The sequence below is a fragment of the Jatropha curcas genome, chromosome 4 (genome assembly GCF_041381405.1).
Source record: "Jatropha curcas cultivar XTBG-Jc1 chromosome 4, XTBG_Jcur_1.0, whole genome shotgun sequence".
Classification (NCBI taxonomy): domain Eukaryota; kingdom Viridiplantae; phylum Streptophyta; class Magnoliopsida; order Malpighiales; family Euphorbiaceae; genus Jatropha; species Jatropha curcas.
The window spans coordinates 20,990,647-21,005,856 of record NC_143154.1 but is presented as its reverse complement, the minus strand read 5'-3'; the positions used below and the strand labels follow the sequence as shown (position 1 = coordinate 21,005,856).

The 15,210-nt window shown below is 32.7% G+C and overlaps 2 long non-coding RNA genes across 2 annotated transcripts; both read right to left on the bottom strand.

The window, feature by feature from the left end:
- Positions 1-4,939: 4,939 nt before the first annotated feature.
- Positions 4,940-6,954, bottom strand: LOC149496959 (uncharacterized). The gene is made up of 3 exons (XR_016320377.1): positions 6,668-6,954; positions 5,998-6,063; positions 4,940-5,282 (listed from the first exon to the last, which is right to left on the bottom strand). It is a non-coding gene; the product is annotated as an uncharacterized LOC149496959 (long non-coding RNA).
- A 3,958-nt stretch (positions 6,955-10,912) lies between these two features.
- On the bottom strand, positions 10,913-12,927 carry LOC149496958 (uncharacterized). Its single transcript, XR_016320404.1, has 3 exons — positions 12,641-12,927; positions 11,971-12,036; positions 10,913-11,255 (listed from the first exon to the last, which is right to left on the bottom strand). It is a non-coding gene; the product is annotated as an uncharacterized LOC149496958 (long non-coding RNA).
- Positions 12,928-15,210: the final 2,283 nt, after the last annotated feature.

Genomic DNA, 15,210 nt, shown 5'->3' with positions numbered 1-15,210 from the left:
AATAAAAAATAAAGCAACTGATCTGTGACCACTTTAGCGACGGATTGAGATTCTGTCGCTAATCCTCACGCTAATATTTCCCGCGAGTTTTGTTTATGGTTTGTGATAAGTTTGCGACCTAGATTCCGTTTTTTCCTCTTTTCGGATGGCAAATATTTCTCAGAACATGGAGTGTCGACCAATTGTGCTGCCATCGCTATATTTCGCGGTATAATTTACCATGAGATTTTGTTTTTTTTTTTTTGCAACCGGTCAGAGACTAATTTGCGACCGATGTGTGGGTCACAAATCGGTCGCAAAATTGGCATTTGCAACATGAAATCACCTCAGTTATTATTACGACCGAATTATTATAGGTTGTCGGTTGCAAAATTTTAGGACTTTATAAGCCCTTGGTCGCCTTGGTTGCGATCACCCCTCCTTCTCCCCCTCTTATTTTTCCCTCCTTTTCTACTTCTACTCTTCTGCAACTGATGCCTGTCGGCAGCGCTGCTGTGGGATCATCGGAGGTCACACCATTGCCGAAGAAGTCACTGCCTTCCACAGGTTTGTTCTCTGCTTCATTCTTCTTTCTCTCTTTCTGTTTCGTTCTTTTATTCTTGCGTTTTATTTAGTTTTTGGTTTTTTTTTTTTTTATGTTCGTAAAAGAAGAAATGATTAACCTGATTTTAGAGAATGTAGATTACCAAAAACTAATAAATTTATTAATAATCACAGGTTATTATTAGTTTTTGGTTCTTTAGACAGACAGTAAAAGAACAAATTGAAATAATTGAAATCAAAAGAACAAATTGAACAAATTAAAAGAACTTAAAATAAATTAAAATAAAAGTTTAGATCGTAAATTTAGTTGCCAGTTTCAATTTATACTTTAGACAGTAAAGGAACAAATTGAAATAAAAGAACAAATCTTACATGAAAATTATTGAAATCATAAAGAAAATTGAAATAATTGAACCTGTCAATTAATTTTGCAGCAACAATTCTTAAAAAAAAATATTTTTTTGTGCTTTTTTTAAAAGATTACTAACACATATAGCATATTTTTAGGAAAAAAAAAGGAAACATAAATTTTTGTAGTGATATAAGTGAAACTAGAATAGATGCTAATATTGATTAATGTCTACTGGATTTTATACTTTATTTTTATGTTGATTATAATTTGAAAATTTAAATTAATTAACTTAATTTAGATAATTCAATGAACTATAATTTAAAGAAATAACGAATTTAAGTTCAAAGTTCAATTAAAATTTGCTTTCTTTCAATTTTAACCTAGAATAAAATTGAAATAATGAACCTTTCAAGCATGAAATCAAAAACCAGTTAATAATCACAATTGTTGATTTGAAAATTAAAATAATGAACCTTTCAATTTGTTGATTTGTGTTTTCATTTGAGTAGAGATAACATGAATGATGTGTTTGAGTTAGAGACCTAATAGTGGCTGTTTTGACTTTGGAGAATGTTGTTGGATGACATAGAAGTGTTTATTTTGTATGTTTTGACTTGAGATTTGATTAGTTTATGTCGAAGTGTTGCCGATTTTTTTTAGAGTTATAAGTTTTATTGCGAGTTAGTAAACTATAGCATATATAGTTAGTAAATTATTCATAAATCTGACATATTTTAGAGTTATAAGTTTCATTATTGCAAGTTAGTAAATTAGCATATATAGGTAGTAATCATTAAAAAAAAAAAAAAAAAAACTTTTGCACAACATAAATTGCAAATTAAATATGCTTTGAATGATCACAAAATAACCGACAGTAGAATTTGAGTTATTGTATTATTTTTATAAATTTTATGGTTTAGTTTTTGTGAAAACTAAACAAATCAATGCATTTACTGTTAATGTTTATGCATTTTAATTTGAAAATTGATTTTTTTGTAATTACTTTATGTTGATTTGTGTTTTTCATTTGAGTGGAAATTATATGAATAATGCGTTTGAATTGAACGCCTAGTAGTAGCCATTTTGACTTTAGAGAATGTTGTTGGATGATATAGAAGTGTTTATGTTGTATGTTTTGATTTGAGATTTGATTATTTTATGCCAAAATGCTGCCCAAAATTTTTTAAAAACCTTCAGGAATTGTACACTTATTGATATTATAGTAAGTTTATGTATATATAGTTAACCTTAGTTGCACATTTAGTGTATTTCTCATCCATATGGAAGAGAATACATGAATTTTCCAATTAGGACAGTTCGGAAACATCTGTCGATAGTCAGAGAATGAAACGACAATCTTATACATATGCAATTATCTGTAATTTCTGTTATATCTTCTTATTGTGTTCTCCAAATGCCATTGTGGAATTAATCAAGCCACAATGTGCATTTGGAGAATTATGGGGAGATGTTGCTAAAACTCTAGCTGGTGCATTGTGTAAGAAGTTGTTTCGTATTGACTACTGAATAGAGACATTTCTAAATGTGCTAGGTTCGCATCAAATGCAAATGGAACATGACTTCTGGTATGTTTAAAAGATGATTTAGGACTAATGCAATTACATAATTTACCCTTTATAAGCAAAGTGTTCATTAGTTAAAAAATGCGGATTAATCGAGATTGGACGTACGAGAGGTACGAGGTCAATGGAATATTTATACAGTTTGCAGGTGATACTCCTAATTGTATGGATGGTAGTAAGTTGAGGTGTCTATGTAATCATAAGAAGTGACAGGCTTTTTGCAAGTGCATGAAATCGCAAACAAGTAATAAAGAGTGAGTAGAGTATCATTCCTACAAGGATTGTATGCCAAGTACCAAAATTATGTTAACCTACTATTATTTAAACGACAATAAGGAGAATAGTTCTAAAAATAAAAGAAATAAAATAAAGTGATTAAAAGAACTCAAGCAAGTAATTGTTGAAAAGAAATCAAGGATTAAAAGTTACTAGAGATTTTGACTTCACTTAATTCTATCCGATTTATTCTGTTAGTTTGATAATCAATTTTAATTGTTCAAGTAGGGGAAACAACCCTAAAGTCACTAACAAGTTTTTCCGATGTATTTTTAGCTATTTTGACCCGGTCTAATTATCTATCTTCCAATAGCGCAATCAAATATGAATTAAATCATTAAGTTTTATAGTTTATTTGTGAATTCATAACATAAGGTCGTTAATTTATGAAAACTCCAATGAGTCAAACCATATAGCTTCCGTATTAAGTTAATATTCTCATGTAATTTATTACCTTTTTCATATCAAAAACCCTTCTCCCGATAGTGATTAATAAAATAAATCAATTCAGGTAAGAAACTCAACATGGAAGCATTAAGTTCAATAATAAATTAAATTTGGAACAAGGAAAAATGAATCTAATATTATAAATTGGAATCGAAATTAAGTTACATCAAATCCCTAGTATATGAATTTAGTTCGACATAGTAATTAAATACAACTCAATTAAACTTGGAAATATTCTCATACTCAATATGAATATTGAAAATAAAACAAGAACAGAGTTTAGAAATAAAAACTAGTCAACGATTGACTTGAGCGGCTTCCTTGAATCTTGACACCAACTTGAATATTTGAAGTCTTAAAGAGAGAAAAATAATGTAGAAAATAATAGAACAAGAGACGGACTATACAATGAACGGATTCGACCCCCAATCATGGCTAGTCTCTCTCTTTATATAGACTTTCTGGAATATCTTCGTGTTCGTTTAAGAAAGTGAATCTCTATTGAGCAAGAAATCTTTTAGAGATAAGAAATTATTTAGGCTTTGTATTCTTCTCAATTAGGACTCTCCCAGCGTCTAAATAGGACTTCAGTTTTAATAAGCTACGTCCCACAATATCTCCATGTGGGCAGCACGGGCTTAATATGAAGTTTCGGCCCAAGTTGAACTCTGCAGAGTAGCATCGGGGTGTTGGAGAACACGCCCTGGGGGTGCTGGATGGGGTGCTATTCGCTGGAAGTCTTTGGCAAATGATCTTCTCTTGCATTTTTGGCTGGTTTCCTATAAAAATTTTACCAAATTCCTCAAGATAAAGTGAAATATGATTCAAGGAACCTTCGTTGAAAAACATAAATAAAACTAAATGAAAACTAATTAAAGTAATTAAAAATATAAAAATCCTAATAAAAATTATATTGAAAATACTATATAAACAACACCTATCAAGAAGTGTCAAAATAGAGCCTTCTTAGATATCGATACAATTAAATTTCATTTATGCAAAAATGGTTTGGAAAATTATTATGAATGGATATATCATGGTGAACCTTGAGTTTCCAATGGGTCAGGCCACTCTGTTTCTTTAACATCGGAAAGTCAATCTTTGTTATTTGAGTATGGTAATCGATGCGGCTAGAGCAGAATTCAATTGGGACAATATGGAGGAATAGCCAAATTATGTAGTACAACAATTATTTGACATGCTAAATGCAGCTAACAGTAAATTGTGGCCTGGATGCAAGAATCATTCAGTTCTATCTGAAGTGGCACAATCACAAACCAATAAATTCAAATTTTTTACTTCATAAAAATAAATTTAGATAATTTATTTACCACAGATTAATAAATTCAAACCAATGAAAAATTACCTTCTCTTGGTGTTCTCTCCTTATTCATTTCTACAATTAGATAATTTTTTACCACAGATTAATTTATATTTACTTTATAAAAATAAGTTTATAATCAATCACATTATGTTATATGCTATCTTCTTTCAAAAATTATATTCGATAATTAAATATAGCAATATAATTTATGACTTCTTTTTTTTTTTCCAAAACTACATCCCTCTTAAAATTTTTCCCTCATTTATTTTATAATTTAATTGGATAACTGTCACGACCCGTTTCCGTGGGCCGGACCGGCACTAGGGCCTAGGTAAGCTTAAGGCCCCCGAGGCCCGTAGTAAGCCTAAATTATTCAATCTGTCTACATGATTCTCCTAATTTCAACAAAACAGTAAGCCCATATGACTTGAGATATAAGTTTTATAAAATTTTCAAACATCTGGCCCAATATCAAATAATACATAAAATTTAACCAGGGCCTATTCACAATAACTCATAATCACAATAAGGGCTTACTAGTTTACCTACAGTTAATTACACAATATTTAATTTATAGCGTAGTGCTAACAATAAAGCCCAATATAAATACACAACCCTATAACTGCGGAGTTCAATAATAATCTGATAAAAGAGTAACTTATACAACCAAAATTAAATAACAAAAATATAAAGTTTACATTTATAACTCTGCGGAGAAGATTGCAGAGCTTCAATCGAATCAGCTGCTTCCTAGTACCTGAGAGGTTTGGAGAGAAGGGGGTGAGTTTTGCAACTCAGTGAATAATAATAAATAATACACACCACATACAGGCAAGCAAAATGCACCCTAGTATACTGAATGAACACACAACAATCACTCATATGTCATCATATCAGCACCCACAACAATATCACCTTCAAATAATCACATCACGTGGAAATTAGTCAGTGGCGTCACCTAAATCCCCGACGAGCCGTCCTCTCAAACAGCCCATCCTCTCAAACATGTGCACCCGGGGAGCCAATCCCCCATATCTGGCCGACCGGTCTAATCCTCACTTGACCAGTCCTCTCAATATTTTATTTTTACATTCTCTCTTTTCTTTTCCATATCATCAACATCATTTCATCAGTTCATCAGGTGCACACGGGGGCGCCGATCTCCCATTTACCCGGCCGACGGTCCACTTTCATCAGTTCATCAGGATCCTTATTTATCGACCGTCCTCACAAACCCATGGTGACCCACTTCATCCCAACTCCACACAAACAGAGCACAGTATATACACAGCACAAATAATCAAACAATTCATTTATCATAATACACCAATTTCATCCAAATGCACAATTATGCACAAGTATAATTATAGTGATCATAACATAATATATATGAGAAAATACAATATGTAAATATATAAAAATGTAATGTTATGCAAATGCAGTGTTGATATGCATTATTTATTATTACTCACTGTGGTGGAGAACGAAGCTCTAGCGTTGATTCTATCCGGGAGGAGCACTAGATGGACCCGAGCGATCTAAGCAAAGTAAAAATGACATCGGAAAAAAAGAATAATATCAGATAAAATATTTATTCATCACACTACTATTCTTAACCTATTTAATTTCTATCAATAATTTACTCTCTATAATTAATTAAATTTCTATAATAAATTTTATTTGCTACCAAAATTCATTTTATTTTCTACCGAAATTTCGACAGCATCTCCCCTAAAAATTGGACTTTCCACCTGTTTAAAATATCAACAATTTTATCTAATAACTCCAAATCACACAGCCCATCCATCGGGCAATCAATCAATTCAATTTTCTCATCCTCCATCTGAATATCAATATCAACATTACCTTAAATTCTCAATTCCTCATTTCATTCCATTCATAATATTATTATCAAAATTCCTCAATAAATTATTTCATACTGAATTTAATTTTAACTAACTAAATAACGAAAATTGCTAACTAAATATTTTTATTAATCAATAAATTAATACTACTTAAATTAATTTCACTACATAAAATTAATTAACTACGCAAAATAACTAAAAATTAAATGAACTAAATTAATTAACTACAATAATAAAATTAATTCAAGTAACTAAAATTATTAAAATTAATTTTTACCCCAAAATATAATTTTTGTCGAATTTGCGCTAGATCGGGGATTCTTACGCGTGTTGGATCGAAGTATACACGCTGCGACTGTCAAGCGGTGGCCGGAGATGCACTGCAGCAGCAGCAGAGCTGCTGTGACGTCGGCGGATGCGTAATCTGTTGTGGCGGAGCAGCTGGCGACGCAACTTCAAGGGAGACGTGACAGGCTCGCCGGCGCGATGGAGGTAGTGGACTGTCGACCTCGCTGGAATCGAACGGAGAGAGAGACAGCGATGGCGGAGCTACTGCAGCGTGGACCAGCGGCGAGGTGGCGCTACGTGGCTGAGCTCATGCTGGTGGCTTGCGTTTCTGCTGGAGCTGTTGGGATGCGACACAGACACAATCGCAGAGAAGAAGAAAGGGAAAGAAAGAAAAGAAAGGAAAGAAGAAGAAGAAGAAGAAGAAGAAGAAGAAGAAGAAGAAAGGAGAGGAAGGCAGTGGTGCTGGGTGGGTGGTCGGGAGGCGCAAGACAGAGTGAGGGAGGGATATGAGCGTTGAAGATAAGAGGGGAGGAGATGTTTCTAGATGGTTTGGGCTGGTTTGGTTCGATTCAGGTTCGAATCAGCCCAAATCTTGGTTTTTGATCGATTCTAGATTTTTTCCAATTGGTTTTTGGTTCGGTTTGTCACTGTACGAATTATTGATTTGCATTTAAATAATTAAATACATTTCCAGGCTGTCAGTTTATTAAATTTAATTGGAAAATATTTGAAAATAAAAATTCGGGTTGTTTCAATCTTCCCCCCTTATAAAAATTCGTCCTCGAATTTTAAAAGTAGCAAGAAACTAGGATGCAATAGTTGTTTACGATAACGGTGGTTGTACTTCTCACATAATGCTGCAACTACTAAAAGTTATTACATTCACATTCAGGAGAATACTTCTTCTTATGAACAGCTAGATATCTACCTTATCACCATAGTTAATTTAAACTTGAGTTGTACTATATCCACAAGTCAAATCAAGTAAACCATTCATAACCCAAGGCACAGATTCAACACTAATATTCACCTTTACACGTAAGAATTTAAGCTCTTCATAACCTCTGCTTAAGTAAGGGATATTAATCTCATTAGCTATATATCATGTGTCCTGCATTGATGTATCGCCTCATTTTTCTCTCATTAGCTATTATAGGCAATGATCATCATTCCATAAGAAGCTCATACACAAATCAAGTATTTAATCTTACTGATACAAGAATCCTTATTATTATTATCAATTCTACCATTACCATTCAATCCTTTCCAATTAAAGAGAACAAATTCATGGCATTACTACAAGCTTATTTCAAACAAAATCATGACATTTCTCTAGCTAATTGCTATCAACTGATAGGAGATTTTGGCTTCTATCCCAAGCACATCACCTATTTATCAACTTAACAATTTTCCAACGAAAGATAGATATACAATCTCATTTCAAATCCTACTAATGAGAATCCCATAAAACAAGTAGTGCATCAATTATGTAGAGAGAATTTAAATTGACCATCAAGTCCCTATTTTAGTTATTAACTTCTCTATCCCTCTTCCCAAATTGTCATACCATACCATTTCTTAACTAATTATGACAAGAATTTATGCAACTAGCCAAGTTAGCTGTTGTCATGCCGGATAATTCTTAATTTATTTTTGAAAATTTGCAAACACCATTCTATTATACTCAATTCCATAAAGAAATCCAGCCTACATTTTTTTTTTTTACAAGCTTAATCGTGATATAAAATTCTCCAAGCCAATTTACATATTTCTTCCGTCTTTAATCAATCCTTTAGATCTAAGTTTACATATCTAGAAATCAAGAATCTTAAACAAGTAATGCCTTTTGCTCTAGCTAATTAAGAGATTAAGAATGTTAAACCCATAATTCAGCTCCTGATTAGACTATGTCCTTTGTCTTATGTTTATTCTTAATCCCATGAATGCCTATGAATATTCAGATAATAATATCATTGGGTTATTCCTTTTCTCCAAGTCTATCGTAGTGTCTATCACCTGTAAAATTTATACCTAATACGATCTAGGAATATCCTCATCCTCAATTATGTTCTCTCTATATTCTTTACTCCAAACAAGGTTAATAGCTCATTGAATTCCTCAACATCTGAGTTTTAATGTACCAGTCCTCAAATGCACCTAACTAATTAAATATTCCCTTAAACCATTAGATATGTCGCAACTACCATTTATAACACAATTCTATTCATTCAATCATAATTGCTACCAATTGCTAAGGAATTCAGAGTAGGTTTACATTGATTCTACATTATGTATCAATAATTTTCACTCTAATTGGTACCTCAATAGTCCCATGAGCAATTTGAATTGATTAGTGATCTAATCGACACACATGAGTTGGCACTCCAATATAATCAAGATGTAGTCTTAAACCATCCTGTTATCACATCCAATAATCCTCTAGTTTATATCCTTAGTCTTCAAACACTAACATGTATTCTCTTCATTAATTTGTTAAAACTATCCCAAATTCACCTTTTCCTTCTTATACCAAGTTTCACTGTTCCATGCAAATAGTAAATTAAAACTCAGCTTGCTTACTAATGAATGAAAATACTCTAATTACCTTCATGTTCTACTAAGGACATAAATATAACTTCCCTTCTTTATCTAATAAAACAAGTAACTTGCAAAAGTTGCACTAATTAATAGAAATTCCTTATTTTAATTGCTTTACGTCAAGAAATTTAAATTTATTTACATTCGTTGTCATCTCAAGCTAAGTCCCGTGATCCTTTATCAACTATTATTCCAACTAGATGCTATCAAATCTTATAACAATTATTCTTAATTTGTCAAACCTCTAAATACTAATTATCCTCATTTAAATCACACTAATTCATACTCTTCACGTTTCTGTAATTGATTCTTTTCTTAATATCCATACAATAATAGGACTAGATCCATCCTTACTTATCTAATTCATTAGTATAACATCAATTCAATAATTGGACAATTATCTTTCCATGTCCAATGTCATTCATCAATACTTAATCATCATAGCCCACTATTTACATAACATAATTACTTTAATTCCCTCATAGAGTCGTTAACTCCTTAGATCATAGTATCTCCCATTAAACAAAAATCATTGTTTGTAATTCACATATCATCGAGTATGCAACAATTATTTTAAACATCAAAAGACTAAATACCATTAGATTTAATTCTTACTTATACCATATTAAACCATAAGATGTCACGATCCACACAATATCCACCACTAAATACATAAAGATTAGAGTAATTTATCTTTCACTAAGAATCACAATTTACTTTTCTTATAACCACAATAATTTATATTATTCCTTATATTCACACACCTAAAAAAGAATAGTTGATGACTACAACAATACACTCTACTCTACCAAGCAGTGATTACTCATAAATAAAACTCACTTCATACAATAATTCCACCAACATTATTCTTTATGAAAAATACTCATCACCAATTATTATACCAAATCGCACCAAATCCTTCAACATTCAGACCTTATAAAAATCATGTATATCCATTCCATCCAGAAAATATTTATCTCAATAAATATAAGAAATTCCACTAACCAACATCATGTAAATTTCATCAAATTCATATACTCATTCAATACTCTAAATAAATAGATTCTAATGTCCTCGAATACGAATCATTTAGTTCTCTTATTAAATAATTAGCAACTCATTCTCAATTCCGCAGGCACACATCTAAACACATTCATGCATTCTTATATATGTATTCCATATTCAACACGTATTAAATAAAAATAGCACACTTTCATCAACTAACTTCAACTTATTAATCCTATATAACTTATCTTCTTACATACTTAAATTATATATGAATATTATTTATTCCATAAAAGGGTTTTTGTTTAAACCATCCCCTTAGCATCAGTAACTAAATCACATCTCTAAAGAACAAGGATACAAATTTTACTTATTAAACAACTTGACCCTAATCTAGTTGGGAACAACGCTGAAGAGGAAAGCAAGGAAGACTATGTCAAGACATGACAGGAATTACTCCGCAGTTATATCTAGACTTATGAACTTTTGCTCTGATACCACCTTTGTCACGACCCGTTTCCGTGGGCCGGACCGGCACTAGGGCCTAGGTAAGCTTAAGGCCCCCGAGGCCCGTAGTAAGCCTAAATTATTCAATCTGTCTACATGATTCTCCTAATTTCAACAAAACAGTAAGCCCATATGACTTGAGATATAAGTTTTATAAAATTTTCAAACATCTGGCCCAATATCAAATAATACATAAAATTTAACCAGGGCCTATTCACAATAACTCATAATCACAATAAGGGCTTACTAGTTTACCTACAGTTAATTACACAATATTTAATTTATAGCGTAGTGCTAACAATAAAGCCCAATATAAATACACAACCCTATAACTGCGGAGTTCAATAATAATCTGATAAAAGAGTAACTTATACAACCAAAATTAAATAACAAAAATATAAAGTTTACATTTATAACTCTGCGGAGAAGATTGCAGAGCTTCAATCGAATCAGCTGCTTCCTAGTACCTGAGAGGTTTGGAGAGAAGGGGGTGAGTTTTGCAACTCAGTGAATAATAATAAATAATACACACCACATACAGGCAAGCAAAATGCACCCTAGTATACTGAATGAACACACAACAGTCACTCATATGTCATCATATCAGCACCCACAACAATATCACCTTCAAATAATCACATCACGTGGAAATTAGTCAGTGGCGTCACCTAAATCCCCGACGAGCCGTCCTCTCAAACAGCCCATCCTCTCAAACATGTGCACCCGGGGAGCCAATCCCCCATATCTGGCCGACCGGTCTAATCCTCACTTGACCAGTCCTCTCAATATTTTATTTTTACATTCTCTCTTTTCTTTTCCATATCATCAACATCATTTCATCAGTTCATCAGGTGCACACGGGGGCGCCGATCTCCCATTTACCCGGCCGACGGTCCACTTTCATCAGTTCATCAGGATCCTTATTTATCGACCGTCCTCACAAACCCATGGTGACCCACTTCATCCCAACTCCACACAAACAGAGCACAGTATATACACAGCACAAATAATCAAACAATTCATTTATCATAATACACCAATTTCATCCAAATGCACAATTATGCACAAGTATAATTATAGTGATCATAACATAATATATATGAGAAAATACAATATGTAAATATATAAAAATGTAATGTTATGCAAATGCAGTGTTGATATGCATTATTTATTATTACTCACTGTGGTGGAGAACGAAGCTCTAGCGTTGATTCTATCCGGGAGGAGCACTAGATGGACCCGAGCGATCTAAGCAAAGTAAAAATGACATCGGAAAAAAAGAATAATATCAGATAAAATATTTATTCATCACACTACTATTCTTAACCTATTTAATTTCTATCAATAATTTACTCTCTATAATTAATTAAATTTCTATAATAAATTTTATTTGCTACCAAAATTCATTTTATTTTCTACCGAAATTTCGACAGCATCTCCCCTAAAAATTGGACTTTCCACCTGTTTAAAATATCAACAATTTTATCTAATAACTCCAAATCACACAGCCCATCCATCGGGCAATCAATCAATTCAATTTTCTCATCCTCCATCTGAATATCAATATCAACATTACCTTAAATTCTCAATTCCTCATTTCATTCCATTCATAATATTATTATCAAAATTCCTCAATAAATTATTTCATACTGAATTTAATTTTAACTAACTAAATAACGAAAATTGCTAACTAAATATTTTTATTAATCAATAAATTAATACTACTTAAATTAATTTCACTACATAAAATTAATTAACTACGCAAAATAACTAAAAATTAAATGAACTAAATTAATTAACTACAATAATAAAATTAATTCAAGTAACTAAAATTATTAAAATTAATTTTTACCCCAAAATATAATTTTTGTCGAATTTGCGCTAGATCGGGGATTCTTACGCGTGTTGGATCGAAGTATACACGCTGCGACTGTCAAGCGGTGGCCGGAGATGCACTGCAGTAGCAGCAGAGCTGCTGTGACGTCGGCGGATGCGTAATCTGTTGTGGCGGAGCAGCTGGCGACGCAACTTCAAGGGAGACGTGACAGGCTCGCCGGCGCGATGGAGGTAGTGGACTGTCGACCTCGCTGGAATCGAACGGAGAGAGAGACAGCGATGGCGGAGCTACTGCAGCGTGGACCAGCGGCGAGGTGGCGCTACGTGGCTGAGCTCATGCTGGTGGCTTGCGTTTCTGCTGGAGCTGTTGGGATGCGACACAGACACAATCGCAGAGAAGAAGAAAGGGAAAGAAAGAAAAGAAAGGAAAGAAGAAGAAGAAGAAGAAGAAGAAGAAGAAGAAGAAGAAGAAGAAAGGAGAGGAAGGCAGTGGTGCTGGGTGGGTGGTCGGGAGGCGCAAGACAGAGTGAGGGAGGGATATGAGCGTTGAAGATAAGAGGGGAGGAGATGTTTCTAGATGGTTTGGGCTGGTTTGGTTCGATTCAGGTTCGAATCAGCCCAAATCTTGGTTTTTGATCGATTCTAGATTTTTTCCAATTGGTTTTTGGTTCGGTTTGTCACTGTACGAATTATTGATTTGCATTTAAATAATTAAATACATTTCCAGGCTGTCAGTTTATTAAATTTAATTGGAAAATATTTGAAAATAAAAATTCGGGTTGTTTCAATCTTCCCCCCTTATAAAAATTCGTCCTCGAATTTTAAAAGTAGCAAGAAACTAGGATGCAATAGTTGTTTACGATAACGGTGGTTGTACTTCTCACATAATGCTGCAACTACTAAAAGTTATTACATTCACATTCAGGAGAATACTTCTTCTTATGAACAGCTAGATATCTACCTTATCACCATAGTTAATTTAAACTTGAGTTGTACTATATCCACAAGTCAAATCAAGTAAACCATTCATAACCCAAGGCACAGATTCAACACTAATATTCACCTTTACACGTAAGAATTTAAGCTCTTCATAACCTCTGCTTAAGTAAGGGATATTAATCTCATTAGCTATATATCATGTGTCCTGCATTGATGTATCGCCTCATTTTTCTCTCATTAGCTATTATAGGCAATGATCATCATTCCATAAGAAGCTCATACACAAATCAAGTATTTAATCTTACTGATACAAGAATCCTTATTATTATTATCAATTCTACCATTACCATTCAATCCTTTCCAATTAAAGAGAACAAATTCATGGCATTACTACAAGCTTATTTCAAACAAAATCATGACATTTCTCTAGCTAATTGCTATCAACTGATAGGAGATTTTGGCTTCTATCCCAAGCACATCACCTATTTATCAACTTAACAATTTTCCAACGAAAGATAGATATACAATCTCATTTCAAATCCTACTAATGAGAATCCCATAAAACAAGTAGTGCATCAATTATGTAGAGAGAATTTAAATTGACCATCAAGTCCCTATTTTAGTTATTAACTTCTCTATCCCTCTTCCCAAATTGTCATACCATACCATTTCTTAACTAATTATGACAAGAATTTATGCAACTAGCCAAGTTAGCTGTTGTCATGCCGGATAATTCTTAATTTATTTTTGAAAATTTGCAAACACCATTCTATTATACTCAATTCCATAAAGAAATCCAGCCTACATTTTTTTTTTTTACAAGCTTAATCGTGATATAAAATTCTCCAAGCCAATTTACATATTTCTTCCGTCTTTAATCAATCCTTTAGATCTAAGTTTACATATCTAGAAATCAAGAATCTTAAACAAGTAATGCCTTTTGCTCTAGCTAATTAAGAGATTAAGAATGTTAAACCCATAATTCAGCTCCTGATTAGACTATGTCCTTTGTCTTATGTTTATTCTTAATCCCATGAATGCCTATGAATATTCAGATAATAATATCATTGGGTTATTCCTTTTCTCCAAGTCTATCGTAGTGTCTATCACCTGTAAAATTTATACCTAATACGATCTAGGAATATCCTCATCCTCAATTATGTTCTCTCTATATTCTTTACTCCAAACAAGGTTAATAGCTCATTGAATTCCTCAACATCTGAGTTTTAATGTACCAGTCCTCAAATGCACCTAACTAATTAAATATTCCCTTAAACCATTAGATATGTCGCAACTACCATTTATAACACAATTCTATTCATTCAATCATAATTGCTACCAATTGCTAAGGAATTCAGAGTAGGTTTACATTGATTCTACATTATGTATCAATAATTTTCACTCTAATTGGTACCTCAATAGTCCCATGAGCAATTTGAATTGATTAGTGATCTAATCGACACACATGAGTTGGCACTCCAATATAATCAAGATGTAGTCTTAAACCATCCTGTTATCACATCCAATAATCCTCTAGTTTATATCCTTAGTCTTCAAACACTAACATGTATTCTCTTCATTAATTTGTTAAAACTATCCCAAATTCACCTTTTCCTTCTTATACCAAGTTTCACTGTTCCATGCAAA